Source organism: Suricata suricatta, chromosome 5, assembly GCF_006229205.1.
Source record: "Suricata suricatta isolate VVHF042 chromosome 5, meerkat_22Aug2017_6uvM2_HiC, whole genome shotgun sequence".
Classification (NCBI taxonomy): Eukaryota; Metazoa; Chordata; class Mammalia; order Carnivora; family Herpestidae; genus Suricata; species Suricata suricatta.
In genome coordinates, this window is record NC_043704.1 from 44648425 (window position 1) to 44667932 (window position 19508).

Below are 19508 nucleotides of genomic sequence, written 5' to 3' on the forward strand. Positions count from 1 at the left end.
ATTTTCTCATGAACATGTCCTGAATTATGGGCTGCCGTGCTGGCTGGGGTTGTTACTGGCTTTTGTTTTCCTTTGTATTAGGGGTCAGATAGCATAAGGTGCTTTGTCCTCTCCACTGTCATCATATTCACTGTCTTCTTCATTCTCCCTATTTTCCTAGTAATTCCACCTGATAGCCTCCCAATCAGGCTTGTCATAAGCACTCAGATCTTAATCCAAGGCAGTTTGTGCCTTCCTTGCTTTGCAAAATGGTATGCTAAAATCTCAAACTTATCATCCTTCTCTTCCACCTTGTCTGTCACCTCAGAAGTTAGCAAAGTAGTGGGCAGCCACACATTCTTCTCTAACCTCAGCTTCTCTAACTTGAGCTTCAGCCTGTAGTTGGGCATCTGTGACCACCCAAGCTGACACAGTAGAAGCTAGCCAACCTCAGCAAGCCATTCATTTCCCTTCTTTGCCCCAGTGCATGGTATGCAATTCTTCAAACAAGTTCATCAAACCAGTTAGTGTTTACTCACATAGTAACCCATAAGCATCTAACATACAGGCCACCTTCCTTACTTAGAGGTTGATGGCCAACTTGAGATTTCCTTAATGGACACTGCTTCCCCAAGACCCATTTCGTTGGTTTTGTAGCTCGCTTGCCAATTGTTGGGAGTTTCCCATATGAAATCCAAAACTGGCTCCTATAAACAGAGGGCAAGGAGGTACTAAAGAAAGAAGACCACTCCAGATTGGTAAGTGGTAGTTTTCATAACCAAGCAAATTTATATGTAAAGCTTATCATAGGTAGCTGCAAGATGAGTATATCTCTGCCTCCCCCTGCCAAAATCTTAAGAGTTTATATAGAGACCTTAACAAGGTTCAATTACAATGGTCTAAATACTCTCAAGCAAAAATTTCTCTCTCGAGGCTGCATTCTTGAAGTGCCACCTAGTGTGGGAATAATGGAGAAAAGACCAAAAAAAAAAAATTGACCAAAAACAACAAACACTAGGGAGCACCACAGAATACCACCAGAAACTCCAACTTGACAGGCAACATAATGGCAATAAATTCATGTCTTCCATTACTCACTTTAAATGTCAATAGACTAAATGCTCCAATCAAAAGACATAGGGTAACAGAATGGATAAGAAAACAAGATCCATTGATATGCTGTTTACAAGAGACCCACTTTAGACCTAAAGACACCTTCAGATTTAAGTACAGGGATGGAGAACCATCTTTCATACTAATGGTCACCAAAAGAAGGCTGCAGTAGCCATCTTATATCAGACAATCTAAACTTTAAATAAAGACTGTAGCAAGAGATAAATAAGGGCATTATATCTTAATTAAGTGGTCTATCCACCAAGAAGAATTAACAATTGTGAATATTTATGCCCCCAATGTGAAACAACCAAATATATAAATCAATTAATTACAAACATAATGAAACTCATTGACAGTAATACCATAAAAGTTATGGACTACAACACCTCACTTACAGCGGTGGACAGATAATCTAATCAGAAAATCAATAAGGAAATAATGGCTTTAAATGACACACTGGACCAGATGGACTTAACAGATGTATTCAGAACATATCATCCTAAAGGAGCAAAATACACATTATTCTCAAGTGCACATGGAACTTATCCAGAATAGATCACATACTGGGACATAAATCAGACCACAATAAGTACAAAAAGATCGAGATCATATCACAACACTATGTGGTATATTTTCAGACCACAACGCTATGAAAATCAAAAATCAACCACAAAAATATTTTGGAAAGATAACAAATGCTTAGAGCCTAAAGAAGATCCTACTAAAAAATAAATAGGTTAACCAAGAATTTAAAGAGAAGCAAAAAGGTCCAGAGGTCCCTGAAGGATGGATGGTGTCAGCAAAAGTGGGAGGAATGAGACCTCCATGAGTTTCTTTCTGATCTCCAGGCAGGCATCTCTGCTCTGATGGAGAGTCAGCTTTATTAATGGTAAAAAATGTATGGAGCCCAGCACAGAAGTGGTATTTGTCTTAGACAATGATTTTCTGATGACAATTTTCTTTGGTATGTAAAAATGTCCCAGAACATAGATTGGTAAAAGACTCATGCATAATCTTTATCAATAGTGATTGATGTAGGTGATTTAGATGCTTAGCATATGGGGAAGGAAGGTATCTTCAGCATTCAAATACATGACAATGTTTTTAGCATAGTAAAGGCAAAAGTTAGTTCTTTTGTGAGCAGGGGTCAATAGCCTATTTTCTTGAAGGAAAGTAAGACAGTTTTCTCAGGAAATGCAATATTTGCTCCCATAATCACAAAAGAAGAAATTCCTATAATAAGTTCCTTCACAAGGTGAAATCTGCATATTTTAGGGCCAGAATAAGCGGGCAAGTCACTCCCAATATCAATCAGCAAGATGCCTTGGGGGGTCGATGCTCAAAAAATAATTGAGTGGGAGGTAGACATCGGTCACTATCTGTCATCAGGAGGCTGTGAAAAACCCAACTTAACCTCACAATGAGTATTCTCAACTTAGTGAGTTCAGAAATGGCTCCCAACATACATGGAAGCCAATGAAAATGATAACACCATAGCCCAAAACCTGTGGGATGCAGCAAAGGCAGTCATAAAAGCAAAGAATATAGCAATCCAGGCTTTCCTTAAAAAGGAAGAAAGATCTCAGATATCCAATCTAACCTTACACCTTAAAGAGCTGAAAAAAGAACAGCAAGTAAAAGCTCAGATCAGCAGAAGATGGGAAATAATAAAGATTAGAGTGGAAATGAATGCTATCGAAACAAACAAACAAAAACAAACAAACAAACAACAACAGCAACAACAAACAGCAGTAGAACAGATCAATGAAACTAGGAGCTGGTTCTTTGAAAGAATTAACAAAATTCATATACCCCTAGCAATCTGACCAAAAAGAAAAAGGAAAGGAACCACGTAAATAAAATCAAGAATGAAAGAGAACAGATCACAAACAATACTGCAAAAATACAAACAATAATAAGAATATTATGAGCAATTATATGTCAATAAATTGGGCAATCTGGAAGAAATGGACAGATTCCAAGAAACATATAAACTACCAAAACTGAAACAGGGAGAAATAGAAAATTTAAACAGACCTGTAACAAAAAAAAAAATTGAATGAGTAGTCAAAAAATAAGAGTCTGGGGCTGGTTTGCTTTCCAGGGGAATTCTACCAAACATTTAAAGAGGAGTTAACACATATTCTTTTGAAGCTATTCCAAAAAGTAGAAAAGAAAGGAAAATTTCCAAACTCATTCTATGATTTGGTTTTGATTCCAAAGCCAAAGACCCCACTAAAAAGGAAAACTACAGAGCAATTTCCTGAAGAACATGGGTACAAAAATTCTCAACAAGATATGAGCCAACCAGATCCAACAATGCATTAAAGGAATTATTCACCACCATCAAGTGGGATTTATACCTGCGATGCAAGTGTGGTTCATTATCAACAAATAAATAAATATGATACCTCACATTAATAAAAGAAAGGACAGGAACCACATGGTTGTCTCAGTAGATGCGGAAAAAGCATTCAAACAAATACAGTACCCTTGCTTGATAAAAAAAAAAAAACCCTCATGAAAGTAAGGATAGAAGGCTCATACCTCAAGACCATAAAAGCCATATGTGAGAGACTCACTACTAATATCAGTCTCAATGGGGAAAAACTGAGAGCTTTCCCCCTAAGGTCAGGAACAAGGCAGGGATGTCCCCTCTTGCCACTGTTATTCGACATAGTGTAATAAGTCCTGACTCAGCAATCAGACATCACAAAGGAATAAAAGGCATCCAAAATATCAAGGAGGAAGTCAAATTTTCACTCTTCACAGAGAACATGATACTCTTTATGGAAAGCCAAAAGATTCCACCAAAAAACTCCTCCCATAACTGATCCATGAATTCATCAAAGTTGCAGGGTACAAAATCAATGTACAGTAATTGGTTGCATTTTTATAAACTAATAATGAAGCAGCAGGAAGAGAAATCAAGGAATAAACCTAACCAAAAAGGTGAAAAATTCTATATACTGCAAACTATAGAAAGTTTATGAAGGAAATCAAAGACACACACACACACACACACACACACAAATGGAAAAAATATCCTGTGCTCATGGAATGGAAGAACCAATGTTAAAACATCAATACTACCCAAAGCAATCTACATACTCAATTCAATCCCTATCAAAATAACACCAGCATTCTTCACAGAGCTAGAACAAACAATCCTAAAATTTGTATGGAAAGACCCAGAATAGCCAAAGCAATTCTGAAAAAGAAAACCAAAGCTGGAGGCATCATAATCCCGGACATCAAGTTGTATTACAATGCTGTAATCATCAAGACAGTATGGTACTGACATAAAAATAGTCACTTAGATCAATGGAACAGAAGAGAGAGCCCAGAAATGGACCCACAAACATATGGCCAACTAATCTTTGACAAAGCAGGGAAGAATATCCAATGCAATAAAGACAATTCCTTCAGGGGTGCCTGGGTGGCTCAGGTGGCTAAGCCTATGACTTCAGCTGAGGTCATGATCCCACGTTCGTGGGTTCGAGCCCCGCATCGGACTCTGTACTGACAGCTCAGAGCCTGGAGCCTGCTTTGGATTCTGTGCCTCCCTCTCTCCCTCTGCCCCTCCCCTGCTCATGCTCTGTCTCTCTCTGTCTCAAAATAAATAAAAACATTAAAAAAAAAGTTTCTTCAGCAAATGGTGTTGGAAAAACTGGACAGCGACATGCAGAAAAATGAACCTGGAGCACTTAACATCAAACACAAAAATAAACTCAAAATGGATAAAATATCTAAACTCAAGACAGGAAGCCATCAAAATCCTAGGCGAAACAGCAGGCAAAAACGTCTCTGATATCGGCCGCAGCACCTACTTCCTCAACAGGTCTCTGGAGGCAAGGGAGACAAAAGTAAAAATGAACTAATTGGGACCTAATCAAGATAAAAAGCTTCTGCACAACAAGGAAACAATCAGCAAAACTAAAAGGCAGCCAACAGAATGTGAGAAGATATTCGCAAATAACATATCAGATAAAGGGTTAATATCCAAAACCTAAAAAGAACTTATCAAACTCAACACACACAAAAACCAAATTATCCAGTTAGAAATGAGGAAAGTATAGGGTAGACACTTTTCCAAAGAAGATCACTCATCAGCAGGAAAGTACAAATCAAAACTAAATGAGACCACCATACACCACTCAGAATGACTAAAGTTAACAACTCAGGTAACAAGAGATGTTGGCAAGGATGTGGAGAAAGGGGAACTCTTTGGCACTGCTGGTGGGAATGCAAACTGGTACAGCCACTCTGGAAAACAGTATGGAGATTTCTCAAAAAATTAAAAATAGAACTACCCTACAACCCAGCAACTGCACTAATACAGGTGTGTTATTACAAAGGGGCACATGCACCCCATTGTTTATAGCAGCACTAGCGACAATAGCCAAAGTATGGAAAGAGTCCATGTGTCCATTGACAGATGAATGGATAAAGAAGATGTAGTATATATATAATGGAGTCTTGTTTGGCAATCAAAAAGAATGAAATCTTGCCATCTGCAATAACATGGATGGAACTGAGGGTATTACGGTAATTAGTCGGTCAAAGACAATATCATATGACTTTACTTTAGGTGGAATTTAAGATACAAAACAGATGAACATATGGAAGGGGAAGCAAAAATAATATTAAAACAGGGGGGAAACAAAACATAAGAGACTCTTAAATGTAGAAAACAAACAGGATTGTTGGAGGGGTTGTGGTCGAGGGATGGCTAAATGGGCAAAGGGCACGGAGGAAGACACTTGTTGGAATGAGCACTGTGTGGTATATGTAGGAGATGAATCACTGGATTCTACTGCTGAAATTATTATTGTACTATTTGCTAAATAACATGGATTTAAACTAAAAATTAAAAATTAAAAAATGAAATAAAATTAAAGGATAAAAAACCCTTAAACTGGAAAAAGAAACTTATGTTAAAAAATGGCCATTTGTAAGAACTATCACCTGTAACAAATTGGAAACTAAGAAATATACATAATGATCTTGTGGCTTTGGGAAAGAGGATTACTAGGAAGGATGTTGAAACATAGCTCCGCTTGAGAAAATTAAAGGGAAAAAAAAGGAACATGCTCCGTGGAAAAATGTTCAGCTTTGCAAACAGACTTGAGGGAGAATATAGGAATTTCAGAGAGTCTAGAACTTAGCAGGTTGGAAAATTAAAGCATTTTCCAATTCCAATAAAAGATTCAACTTAATATAAATACTATGAAGTCCAATAACTGCATCTAGAGGTGTAGCTCAAATCAAAGGTAGTGTGGTCATTCAAGTGGTGCTTCTGGATTTGCTTCTCCAGAGCAGACGATGGGTCAATGTTTCAGGTGGAAGTGATTTATCAAGAAAGCACTTTCAGAGAAAACTAGCAATGAAGTGTAGAAGGTAGATAAGGAAATTAATGAAACTAAGTGGGATACACTTTTAAGTCTCAGATTAAATTTGATACATACATACTCGATGCATAAATCAGCCTTGTGAAGTAGATCTCATTTCAAGGTAAGCAACTGGACTTTTGTATGCCACTGAAATGTGAAAAAAAATCTGTTACATCACATGATTTTAGGTTAATCTCAGTAATATATTTACTTCAAAATTTGGTACCGATTAGTTGTCAATCCCATCCCATGATAACCAAACCAAAGCTAGCGCTCAAGTTGACTTATTGTCTCTGAATCTACTACTGACAAATTTCAGTGCTCTGATAATCTCTCTTATAGTAATTTTAACCAATACTGAAAAATGTAAGAGAAAGTACAAGATTTTTCTTCCCCTGCCCAAATCATAAATTCTTCTATTGTCTCCATGCTCCTGCTTCCATATACCTTGTTTGGGGCAGACACAAGCTGGTCCAAACCTACTCAACCTCAGAGTTCTGGGCTTGCAGCCATTTGGTGATTATAGTCCTCAAGCAGAAAGTGCTCTCTTAGTGATGTTAGAAATATTGCTTCATGTGAGGCCAAATATATCTCTTCATGTGGACTTCACTAAAATCTAAATCAAGTTGCTCTGAATTTTTCTGAGAGTCCTGCTTGATATTGAATTATATGACTCAATATAATCCACAGATTAGAGAAAAATAATGCCATCATAGCCATTGTGGCTATAGTAAAGTAGCAAAATGAACATAGGAGAGAATATTAAAAGAAAAAGTCATATAGATGTGTTTTGGGTGGGAATGGGGAGGAACAGTGTTGTCTAATAAGTGAAAGACATTCAGTTAAATGTAAATTTCAGATAAATGAAAACTTTTTAGTATTGGTTTATTCTGAATATTATATATATATATATATCTATATATATATATAGTTACACATCTATATTTAAATTCTTGTTTATCTGAAACTCAGATTTAACTGAGAGTCTATTTTCTTTGTTGTTTTGCTTTGTTCTGGCTAATTTAGCAACACTGGGGAGGCAGAGGGGATGGGGATGAAAGGGCATATTGTGTAGAGTATTGCAGCCATGTCAAGGTCTTAGTCTTTTACTTTAAGTGAGATGAAAAACAATGAATGGTTTTAAACTAAGGAAAGACATGATCTGTCTTACATTTTTAAAGAATTTTTCTGGCTATCGTTAGGAATAGCCTGAAAGGGAAAAATGATGGAAGTAGGGAGAAATGTTATCAGAATTCTCCAGCAATTCAGGCAATAAGTGCTGGTGACTTGTAAAATTGTATGATTGCTAACAGTGGTAAGTGGTGTAATTCTGGATATATTTTGAAGGTGATACAGTCAGGGTATGTTAATGGATTAATGATGAAGTCTAAAAGAAGCCAAAGATGGATACAGTGGGATTTCCCGCCCCCTTGCCAACTGGAAGAAACAAGTTCCCATATGCTGAGATGAGCAAGCTTGCAGGAGAAACAGGTTAGGTGGATGAAATGAGGAGTTCTATTCTGGATATGTTAAATTTGAGAAATTTAATGTACATTCAAGTAAAGCACAGTTGCATCTGAGAAGAGACGCCCAGGATGAAAATAAAAATTTGAAAATAGTACGCTTATAGATGATATTTAAAGTCACTAAACCAAGTATAATCATATTCACAATTACTTTGGAGGTTATGTCTCGTGCTCCTGAGCCAAAATTTATACTTGTTATCATGAAGCACGCTGAGATCTGACACCAGTTATTGGTCAAACTGCCACAAAAGATAGTTGGTTTTAAGAAAAATATGTGTTCTCTTCACCAAAAAAAAAATGGCCCTAGTGAGATTACTATCAAATCTCCAACGAGGGGAGCTTTAGTATCCTCAGAACACTGCTTTAAAAAAATTCTGATGAATTTATAAATTTATGAAATTTGGTACCTGGGGAGCAGCAGATCTACCGAAACTGATAGGTCTAACTAAGATCTCATTAATATGTATATCTTTCATAAACTGACCTTCAAGAAGACATTGATTTTACCTTAAAATGCTTCTATGCTCTGTTTACAAATTTGAAACAGTAAGTTTTTAGAGTAGACAAAGTATCAATAATTCATGGTGTTACATTAACATAATTTTCACCTGTGCTTTAATGGCCCAGAAACTAATGATTTGTAGTCTATACCCTGAGAACTATGATTTTTCTGTGATACTTTTTACTTGGTTCAAATACCTCTATTACATTTTCATATACCAAAGAGCAATAATAATAATAATAATAATAACCTAAACATGTAATTACATCATTAAAACTCTAAATTGTGATTTTAACCAACTTCAGGCACTTATCAAATCAATAACACTCAAGTAAATTCATGGTGACAATATACCTTGGGTAACAAATATCTGAACTGAAATTCCCTAAGGTTCCATAGCTTAATGAACTTTGAAACAGTCAAATTTAAGAACTGTTGAAAATAAAAGTATTATTTTTTTTCTTGCAATACTTCTTAAAAGCTGTAGCATGGTAATGTTCTTGGTGAATTTGAAGTTTCTGAGATTTATTTGGATGTTATTTGTAGCACACACTTGAGGGAAGAAACCTCTGAATATATACTATTGATTATGTGTCTTTTGCAAGTAGATTACTAAAGTAAAATTGCAAAAACAAATGAATGAGAGGAAGTTATTTTTAAAATATTAATCTGTGGATTATATTAATACTCAACTATGATATTTAAAGAAACAAGTAGATAAAGATAGAGAGACATGTAGATATGGACATACTGATTATTGAAACAATAGAATTTGATCATAGCTATAGTTTCAGATCATAAAGAAGAACCATATTTAACTTATTAAAGAAAACATATTGTATGTTTATATTTTGAAAATGGTACATAACTTGATGTATAGCACACATAAATCTCTACGTAAACTTGGTTATGACAAAAATTTAATGTTCAAAACTTACAGGTTATTCTCCAATCTACCTTGAAATAGGGAAATTATCGTTATGCTATCCCTAGAAAATTATTATTTACTCTTTATCATAACAATATGCTACATAAAGCATAAATTAACATGCTTAAGTGCATACATTTTTAGTAAGATAGATCTGACCCTAAGTTTCAGATACATCATGAAGCTGGTTATATAAAAGTATTAGTTTCTTTACTAAAATATAAATAATTGTATCTAACTCATAAGACATTTTGGAGGATTCAGTGGAAAACTATATAAAGCACAAAACTTTAAATAAGTTCAAACACATATTTAATATTATTATGACTCTTATTGGGATTTTATGAAATAATATGGCAGTACCTAGAGTTTCCAGAAATCTTCCCAAATCTCTCAATTTAAATTAGAAAAGCAGTTTATAAAAAATGATATCAAATAACTGAAAATAGATGTAGCTAACATCATTGACTTATAGATTTATACCCTACTCTAAGGAACTTCTTACTACATACTACTGTTATGTCCATTTTTACCTGTGAGAAAACTGAGGCACATAGATACTTCCAAACTTAGTAAATGACAGGACTAGAAATTGAACCAGCAGCTAGTAGGCCCCAGGACATCTGCTCTTTACTCCTATTATATACTGCCTCTCTAGCTATATACAGACAGATGACAGGTAGACTAAGTAGATTATTGAAAAATAAATGAATTAGAGACTGAGATGAAATAGATGAGAAAACAGGGGTGGGAGAGACTTGGCTTAGAAACATGAGTGTGAAACTCATCTAATACAGAGTGAAGAATGATAACAGACCTAAACAAAGCCTTTACCAACAGAAGGGGAGATTGATAAGTAAAATTGGGAGCTGAGGAGGTAGTCAGAGAAAAGATGTAAAATTAGTGCTCAGAATTGCATAGAGGGCAGTCTCATGGCTCTCACACTGCCTGGCATGTGTCTCTTTAATACTATTAATACTCTATAATACCAGGTAACTACAATAAGATACCAATAAATATCTGAATCATGTAATACTTTCTGTTACATCTGATTCCATTAATTCATTTATTCAAAAATTTAGCATTCAGTGACTTTTGTAAACAGGCACTACTGTATGTACTTGAAATATAGTGATAACGTAGGCAGAGAAGTTGATTTTCTAAAATATTCTACAGCTTGTACAACTATTGGGAACAGTCTGTTCCTCCAACCTTAAGCCCACCTGATGAACATCAAGTAAGTACTTAGAGGCATTCACCCAGAAGGGAAGAAGTACATATTTCTGATCACTTACAAAATGAATCTGAGGTGAAAGGTGAGCAAGACATCTGGGAAAATGCCAGAAATCAGTCCTTCTAGGCACAAATGCCTTCAATGATCCCTTCATTTCCAGAAAGGTCCCTATTATTCCTGAAAGCGTAAAAGAGTCAGAGATTTTACTGATCCTCCCCTCAGAGATAAGAGATTATGATATCATTAAAAATTCTCATTTCTTCCTGAAATGTACAGGGAGGGTCAGTTCCCATGAGAGCAGGAGGTTGCAAACCAAGAGGAAAGATTTGAAAGCCACCTAACATCTCAGCTCACTTATAATGCTGCAAGTATTTCTGGGGAAGATTTTAAATACGCTTTCATGAAACCTGTCCCCATTAAAGAGATGTATCTTCAGTTAAAACATTACTCAATTCTACATCATCCCCCGAAGATTCTGCTATGTATTAGAAGGTATTTTTATGTTGATTTTTGAGAGAGAGTGAGAGAGAATGTGTGTGAGTGGACACAGGGTGAGGCAGACACAGAATCTGAAGCAGGTTCTAGTCTCTGAGCTGTCAGCCCAGAGGCCCAACATGGGGTTTGAACTCAGGAACTATGAGATCATGACCTGAGCTGAAGTCAGATGCTCAACTAACTGAGCTGCCCAGGCACCCTTGTATTAAAAAGTGTTTTAAACCAGCAAAGATTTGATAGCAGAGCAAGAGTATGATCTTCATTTGGATAAAGACTGAACTGCATCCCTACCTGATGTAGACATAAATAGAAGAGAAGGAAGAAGTACCATGATTGGCATGAAAATCCCTGGGTGTTTCACTTTACTCACAGGGAAAAACAGGAGTATTCACAGTACTAGACTGACCTAATAGAGGAGGAAACCAGGGAAAGGGAGATGAATGGTCAGGATGACCATTTAACGCTTGGCACAACAGGAAACATGTATTATCTCCAGCATAATTGACATGGAGCTGGACTGAAACCATGGAGAGAGGCTTCTCACCTTGGTTAGAGTTTGGTCATAATCAAAGCACCAGTGTAGAGAGCAGCAGCATGAGAGAGAGTGGACACAATATACCATAAACACCTCTAGCAGAATTCTCTAGGGCTGGGGGTTGTACAAGCATCTGTTAAATATTTATTATAGTATTCGAATAAAGGACACTCTACTGACATTTTTATAATGCTCTTGAAGCTAAAATATAAAGCCTCTAATATTAATCTAGTACAATTTATAAATATATTTTTTATAATCCCAAGCAATTCAGAAGTGTGGCAGCCAGTAAGCTGAATTTGAAAAAGATGGTTTTAGCTAAGAAAATGTTTTTAATCATTAAAAAAGTATACAACTTTATGAATTTGGACTGCTTATCTAAATCATCTGAACGTTTTCAAGAAAGTATCACTTCCCTAAATATAAAATATTCTCCCTACTATTTCACTTTATCTTATTTAGTACCTAGAAACATATTTTATTTTATAAGAACAAGTATTTTATCTGTACCAACACCATGAAATAATCTTGAACTGATCCCTCTATTGAATTTACATGTTTTTTATTCTGTGTAATTGATAGAACTTTTAAGATCATAACCATGTTTGTATTTTACAACCAACAGAATTTGCATAGAAAAAGTTGGGAGTTTTACAGTCTTGTTAACTCTCAAAATCTAATCAAAATGTTATTTTACTTACTGAATTTGGCAAATCTTATTATGATTACTATAGTAGAAGGTATCTTAAACATAATAAATGCACCTAAAAGATACCACTTTTAAAGTGACAAAATATCTAATATCAGAAATATTTCCATAATCTGTAAAGAATGATCCATTCTTATTTAAGTATAATCATTCCTCTGTGTATTCAGGTTTACACACATTCATTTAATACATATTTGTTGAGCAGATAAAGAGCTTTAATGTACCCTGGATAAAAAAGGTAAATAATAATAATTGTTCTTCTGAACTCAGTGTGGAAGACAGAGAAACATACCACTCTGGTTGAACTTCTGTGGGGTGTCATTTCATACTAGCCTATAGTCATAAAGCAAGAGTGTTTAAGTCCTGATTCAGACATTTCCTAATTATGCGGCTCAGGCAAGTTACTCAAATTTTCTAAATTCTGGTTTCCTCTTCTATTAGAGAAGTTTCCTCTGCTTTCAAATAATTACGGTAACATTACTTTAGGATTATAAAGATTAGATTAAATAATTTATGTAAGCTATAACTATAGTAGCCTAATAGTGTTATGCTCAGATTGCAATATCCCCCAAAACCAGAGACCACCAGGGAGACTGAGTCATGTATGCAAAAGTAAAGGACATTTATTCAGGCTTAAACTAGGTCTCTCAGACTTCACCAACGCAGTGGATCCATGCTGAGAGCCCCGAACAAAGGCTGAGTAGGGTTTTTATGGGGTTTGGGAAAGGGGGGGGTTACAGAAAATTATGACATAGGTACAGTAATCCAATCATCATGGTATAACAGCCTTAGTAACAATTTTAACCACACACATTGTCCAGAGTGTTCGTTACTTTTGGCAGGACCCAATCATGACCTTTAGTGTTTCTTTGAAAATAACCAATTACAGGGTGGGCCAAGGACCCCCACCTGGGGTGAGTGGTTAATCTAGCGTTAAGCAACAGGTAACTATCTATAGTTTCCATCTCCAGGCCTGTCCTAAGGAATGTTAAGTGTGTTAGCTGGCCGCTTCTGATTGGGTGTTGTGAAGGTGGTCGCTGGTTGAGCAGTCTGTGCCCCTTTCCTGCTATTGTCTGATGATTCTGGGAAACCGAAAAGTAGGCCTTTAAGCTCAGAGGGGAAACTTAATGACTGTCATGGAGTCAGTTTGGTTCAGACCTGTGTCCTTTCAATAATTGTTTTAAAAATATTTTTAATGTTTATTTTTGAGAGAGACAGAGATAGAGCCTGAGCCCCAAGTGGGGGAGGGGCAGAGAGAGAGAGAAACACAGAATCTGGAGTAGGTTCCAGGCTCTGAGCTGTCAGCACAGAGCCCCAGGTAGGGCTCAAACTCAAAAACTGCAAGATCATGACTTGAGCTGAAGCTGGATGCTTTAACTGACTAGCTATCCAGGTGCCCCATGTTTCTAATAATTTATACAAAATGAGAATACAGTAATATAATGACTAATCTGAATGCAGTGATCATTCTGCTTATCTATACCACTATTACCATGGAACAAAAGTCACACATTTACTGCTACTTTATTTTTCTGCTTCCCAACTACCAAAAATCAAAGATTGATAAATATTACTAAAAGCTAAAATAAAAGTAACAGCTAAATGAAAAATTAACATATTTTATATGTGAAACATTAGACACTCTGAAAACAGAAGCCATGTCCTTATCCAAGACAGCATAAAGTATCTGTGACTGGTGCTGTTCATTAGAGTTTATGGCGTATGGATCCTTTCACATCACACTCCGTTTCATATACATTAATCATATAATGATGCAAAAAACTTGGGTCGTCCCATAATTGAAAGAAAAATTACATATAAAGTCACAATACATTTTCCTCATCTTTTTGTTATAAGAATGCTATATAATGAATCTTATTCATGTGCCAAGTATTTGATTTCCTTTTTTTTTTTCACTGACTCCCATGTATTTGGGTTTATTTCTGTTTCTTTCATGTATGTACTTACACACAGCCTAAGATTAAAACATGTTATATTTAAGGAGTGCCTGGGTGGGTCAGTCAGTTAAGCATCAGACTCTTGATTTCAGCTCAGGTCATGATCTTACAGCTGCTGAGCAAGGAGTCTGCCTAAGATTCTCTCCCTCTTCCTCTGCTCCTCCTCAGTTTGTGTGCAGCCACGTGCGTATGCACACTCTCTTTCAAAAATAAAATAATAAAATAAAATAAAAGTATGAATAAAAATGCTATATTTGATGTCATGACACTATTATTCTGAGTTAAAATATCTATTCTTTTATGATATTTTAAAATGAAATATCAATGTCTATTTTAAAAATCTTGTAAGATAGATGAAATAAAGACGCTTATAAGGGAGCAAAGAGGGACAAAGGGAGAATAATTACTATACTAATAATCAATCCCCTTTCTGATGAAAGAATGGAGTGGAATGTAAATATAGTTGGATACTTGTTTGGACAGCCTTTTTGTCTTAGGAGACAGAATCTGAGGGTACTTAGAGGATGATCTGCATTGTTACAGAAAACACACATTAAGCAAAGAGCTAGGATTTCCTAAGCACCACAAAACATACAACTGGGTCTTGAAAATGTTAATCTGAATTTTCTGGGAAGTCATTGAAACCACGAATCTTAGTGGGAGAGGATATACTACTTAGCTCACTAATCCAAGGAAATATTGCACAAACCAAGCTTCAACACCTCTGAGTTCAGATCTCTATTCAAAATTTCAAATTACCAGAAAACAGACTGAATGAGGTTTTGGCAAGGGTTCCCTGCTGCGTTATTCTTGTAACTTGTAATTTGGGGGTGGGTCACACTAACAGGGATGTGGGTGCCAGAGACACCATGAATGTCAAGGGAAGAAGAGGGAATTGTTAAATGCCCAGAAGCTATCCTAGATGGCAGTTACTCTACAGCTATCAATGTTTAATCATTTGATCAAAGTTACCATTTTCAGACCCTGAGCAAAAATAAGATGGGGTATACAGAAAAACAATTTCCTCTGAAACTCAGACTCCATGTGATGAGGGAGCATAATGCAAGCTGAGGGCAAAGTATACGCCAGCACCACCTCTCCTTCCCCCAGGAAGAGTATCTGTGATATTCCTCAGACACTCCTACCTACCCAAGAACAAAGGAAAGGGGTTTAAGGGCTTGCTTGCCATGGCAATGTGGAAAACTAAGGCAAATGAAAAATTAAATCCCCTTACTGCCTACAGCCCATTGACAAGTCCTTGAAACCAGCAGAGCTCTCTCCAGAGATGCTTTAATAAAATCAGCTTTTTGCACCAAGGACAGCTTCAAGAATTCCTTCTTGGCTGTCAGCTCTGAACCACCCCACCACCACCCTGAAACTTCATCATCATGTATTTCTAGAATGCATGCACACAAACTTCTACTCAAGTACTGTAAGAGTCCTAGTTAAATATTTGGTAAATGTATTAGGGTGTTGGTTAGTCTGCTTTAAGAAGGGGTGACATACTAGTCACTGTAATTAAGTAGTAGTTTATTTCTAATGTTATAGTATCATTTCCAATGTTAGAGGACAGCAGTAAGAGGTGCAGACATAGTAGAGTTGATGGGGTTGGGAGTGGTGGTTGTCAGAGCCGATGGCCATGAAAGAATTCTTGAGACATCTTTGGTGCAAAAAGGTGACTTTATTAAAGCAGGGGGACAGGACCCCTGGGCAGAGAGAGCAGCACTGGGGTTGAGAGGAGTGACTGGGTGTATACTATGGAGTTGGGAGAAGTAAAGCCCAAAGGGAGGCCTTCAGAAGGACTTTCATATGTTAAAGACGACTCTTAAGATGCCAGAAGGCCTTGCTATGGTCAAGCCTTGGTTGTTTTCTCTCTGGTAAGGTATTAACAATATGACAGTAGGGGGTTCCTGATGAAATACTATACTCTCTATCTGCCTCAAGTATTTGTCAATGGGATGCAGGTTATCAAGAAAGTTAATTTTACCTGACATTTCCTTCTTGCCTTTGTTCCCCACATCACTACAGAAGGGATGGTGATATTAGGGGCTCCAGAAACTGACTCTATAGATTTCTGGAGATTAGGCTATTGATAAGATTGCCTTTCTCTTGTAATTTACTAAAATATTTGTAAACAGATGGAGACTCAGGTCCTGTTTGACTGTGATCTCTATCAGCTGACCATTTGTTTTCTTTCCTTTCCTTTGTTCTTGGGCAGCCAGGAGTGCCTGAGGGGTATCACACCTCCCAGGAGAGGTTGGCTGGTGGGGGTGGGGGGCAGGCTCTAGCTTGTGCTTTGCCCTCAGTTTGCTTTTTGCTCTCTCATCAGAGTGACACTGTCATTCTCAACATATGACTTCCACCTGTGAATCCAAAACAGCCACTCCTTTTGTTTGTTTTTAATCACCTGTCAACCAAGGAGAAGGGAAAAAGGAATTAAGAAGCTCATGCTTATTCCATTTAAGGAGACCTGATGATGACTTAAAGTGTTATACCCAAGTTTCCAATATCGCCCCCCAAAACCAAAGACTACCAGGGAAACCGAGTCACGCATTCACACGCAAAGCAAAGGGCTTTCTTACGAGTTCAGGCTGGCCTAAGCTCCGGCTCACAGACTTTACTGGAGCAGTGGATTCATGCTGAGAGCCCCAAACAAAGGGGGGGTAGGGCTTTTATGAGTTTGGCAAGGGGGAGTTACAGGAAGTTGTGACACAGGTACAGGGCTCCAATCATTATAGCATAACATCATTGGCAGTAACTTTAACCAATTACAGAGTGGACCCAGGACCCTCACGTAGGGCTTAGCTTCTATCTTTAGGTCTGCCCTTAGAAATGTTAAAGGTGTTAACTGGCCTTTCCTGATTGGGTGTTAGAAGCTGACACCTAGGCCTCCAACGTCAGAGTCAGTTTGATTCAGACCTGTGTCCTTACAAGAGCTCTTCTGTTCATTTCTGCTGATCAAAGCTTAGTCAAATGTCCACCCCTAAAATGCATGAGAAGCTAAAAACAGTGTCTAATTTTGTCATCCGTATGACCTGTTTATAACTGTTACTATGGAAAAATGGAAGATTCAATGTTGATGACTATAAACAATCTGTCATAAAGCTTTTAAGAAGCTAAGAACTGAGGCCAGCAAAATAAATTAAAAATGGGAAATGCAACAAAGACATAACAAGATCAGAAGTATGAAAATGAAAACTTATACATTTCTTAAATAATCAAAGTAGCATGGAATTTTCCAAAAACAGAGTCCCCAAGATACAACAGAGATTTCAAGCATTCTTTTTGAGTGAACATAAAAAAGTTTTAAGTTTCCTCTGATTCTGAAAAATAGTAAAAAATTATTTTATATATGTGTGTGTGTATACATATATGTATATATGATTTTGAGCTAGTTGTGATGCTTACAGTAAAAGCAGATGAATGCAAGTTACAATATATATCTTTTTTTTTTTTTGGTTTTTAAATATAATATTTCCTAAATGCCGGAGACCCACTCCGGCGGGTCCAGGGCTCCCTGAAGGGGTAGCGGTGGACGAGCAATGAAGAAACACTCACGCAGCGCAGTTTCTTAATTGGTCCAGCCTGGCATTGTCTTGTCCTATTTCCTTATTATGAAGAAACACTCACGCAGCGCAGTTTCTTAATTGGTCCAGCCTGGCATTGTCTTGTCCTATTTCCTTATTATCCCCGTATCTCCTGTATCTCCTGTATCTCTTGTATCTCCTTCTTAACTCCTATATCTCTTCTCTATCCTGTATCTCCTATCTAGCCAGGTCTTGGGCCTTTATTTATAGACTTATTACTTCAAAAGGTGGAACTTTTTACAAACAATTCTCAGTGATAAAGATGCTTTGAAAAGGATGCAGAAACAGGTTTTACAGAGGCATTTCTTCAGAACTATTCTAATTACAATGAGGTAACTTACACATTATAGGATAACAGGATATTCTCAGTGAAAAGCAGATAACATACACATTTGTTTGAACCGGTAGTAAATCTTACAACTAAGAAGATAGCAGGATGTTTTTAGTGAGAAGCAAGACAGCAAACACATTTTATAACAATGATGTTAAAATTCAGTCTTAGACAGGGCTAGGAGGCATTCTATTTGTCTCACAAGAGGAAGAATACATTCATGATGGTTAGTAAGTAAACCTTTTGTCAACCTTGTTCTTTGATGTTGAAGGTGTAAGCGCCATAGGTGCCCTAGACCATCCGGCCTTTGCATATGAGTTTAAGTTGTAACTACTCTTACCTATCCTCACAATGGGCACCAAATTAGCATATGTATGCACAGTAGCTTATGCCTGGCTCTTGTTTGCTTCTATTTCCTAAGTTAGGCTTTTCTCTCCAGGCCAGGCTAAACATTATCTTTGTGTTCTTTAACCCCCTTTATTTCCATGTCTTAAGTTTGTGAAGTTCAATAGAAGAGCCTTTCCGACAAACATCTGCAGCACCTTGTTTAGCTTCCTCTTCATAGAGGTGGGAATATGCTTCCTCCCAAGAGGTTTCTGGGGAATATCGGTCTCATTTGGAACATTGTGAGGCCTAAACAATAACAACAGGCTTAATTTTACATGAGCAATCGTTTACAGAAGAAGATGCTAGCTTCCACCCCTGTGGCAGGAGCCGCGCTACGTCTACCATTTCCTTACTGTGACCATGTCATCCAGCAAGGCCGGTGCGGCTCCCAGCACCTAAAGCTTTTTATTACAGAATAAGTTTTGTTAAAAAATAGAACTACTGATAGTATATTAAGTATCATTAAAGAGAACTTAAGATAATGCTAGTTTACTCTGCCTTTATGTCCATATAGTTCCTCCCTATCTACTGGAAGGTTCTTGAATTACATGGAGGGTCCTTTTAGAATGTCAACATTCAAATCATGCAGTATGCAAAATATAACTCTTAAAGAGTTATGTTTATTTATTATAGAATCATATCAGACACTTCTGGAAATACAAGTGCCAAATGTCTCATTGATTACAAGGCAACAGACAATTTCCTTTTGGAGTTTGTAAGAACACGAGTCTGAACCTAACAGACGCCATGACTGGCTTTGTTTCCCCCTCTAAGCTAAAAGGTCTAAGGTCAGTCTCTTTGGAACCATTTGGCCACTTGGCCATTTGG

At 36.9% G+C, this 19508-nt stretch overlaps 1 pseudogene; it reads left to right on the forward strand.

Annotated features, from left to right (window-relative positions):
• The first annotated feature begins 5619 nt into the window (after nt 1-5619).
• The window catches only part of LOC115291122, a 27530-nt pseudogene continuing 13641 nt past the window's right edge, over nt 5620-19508 (forward strand).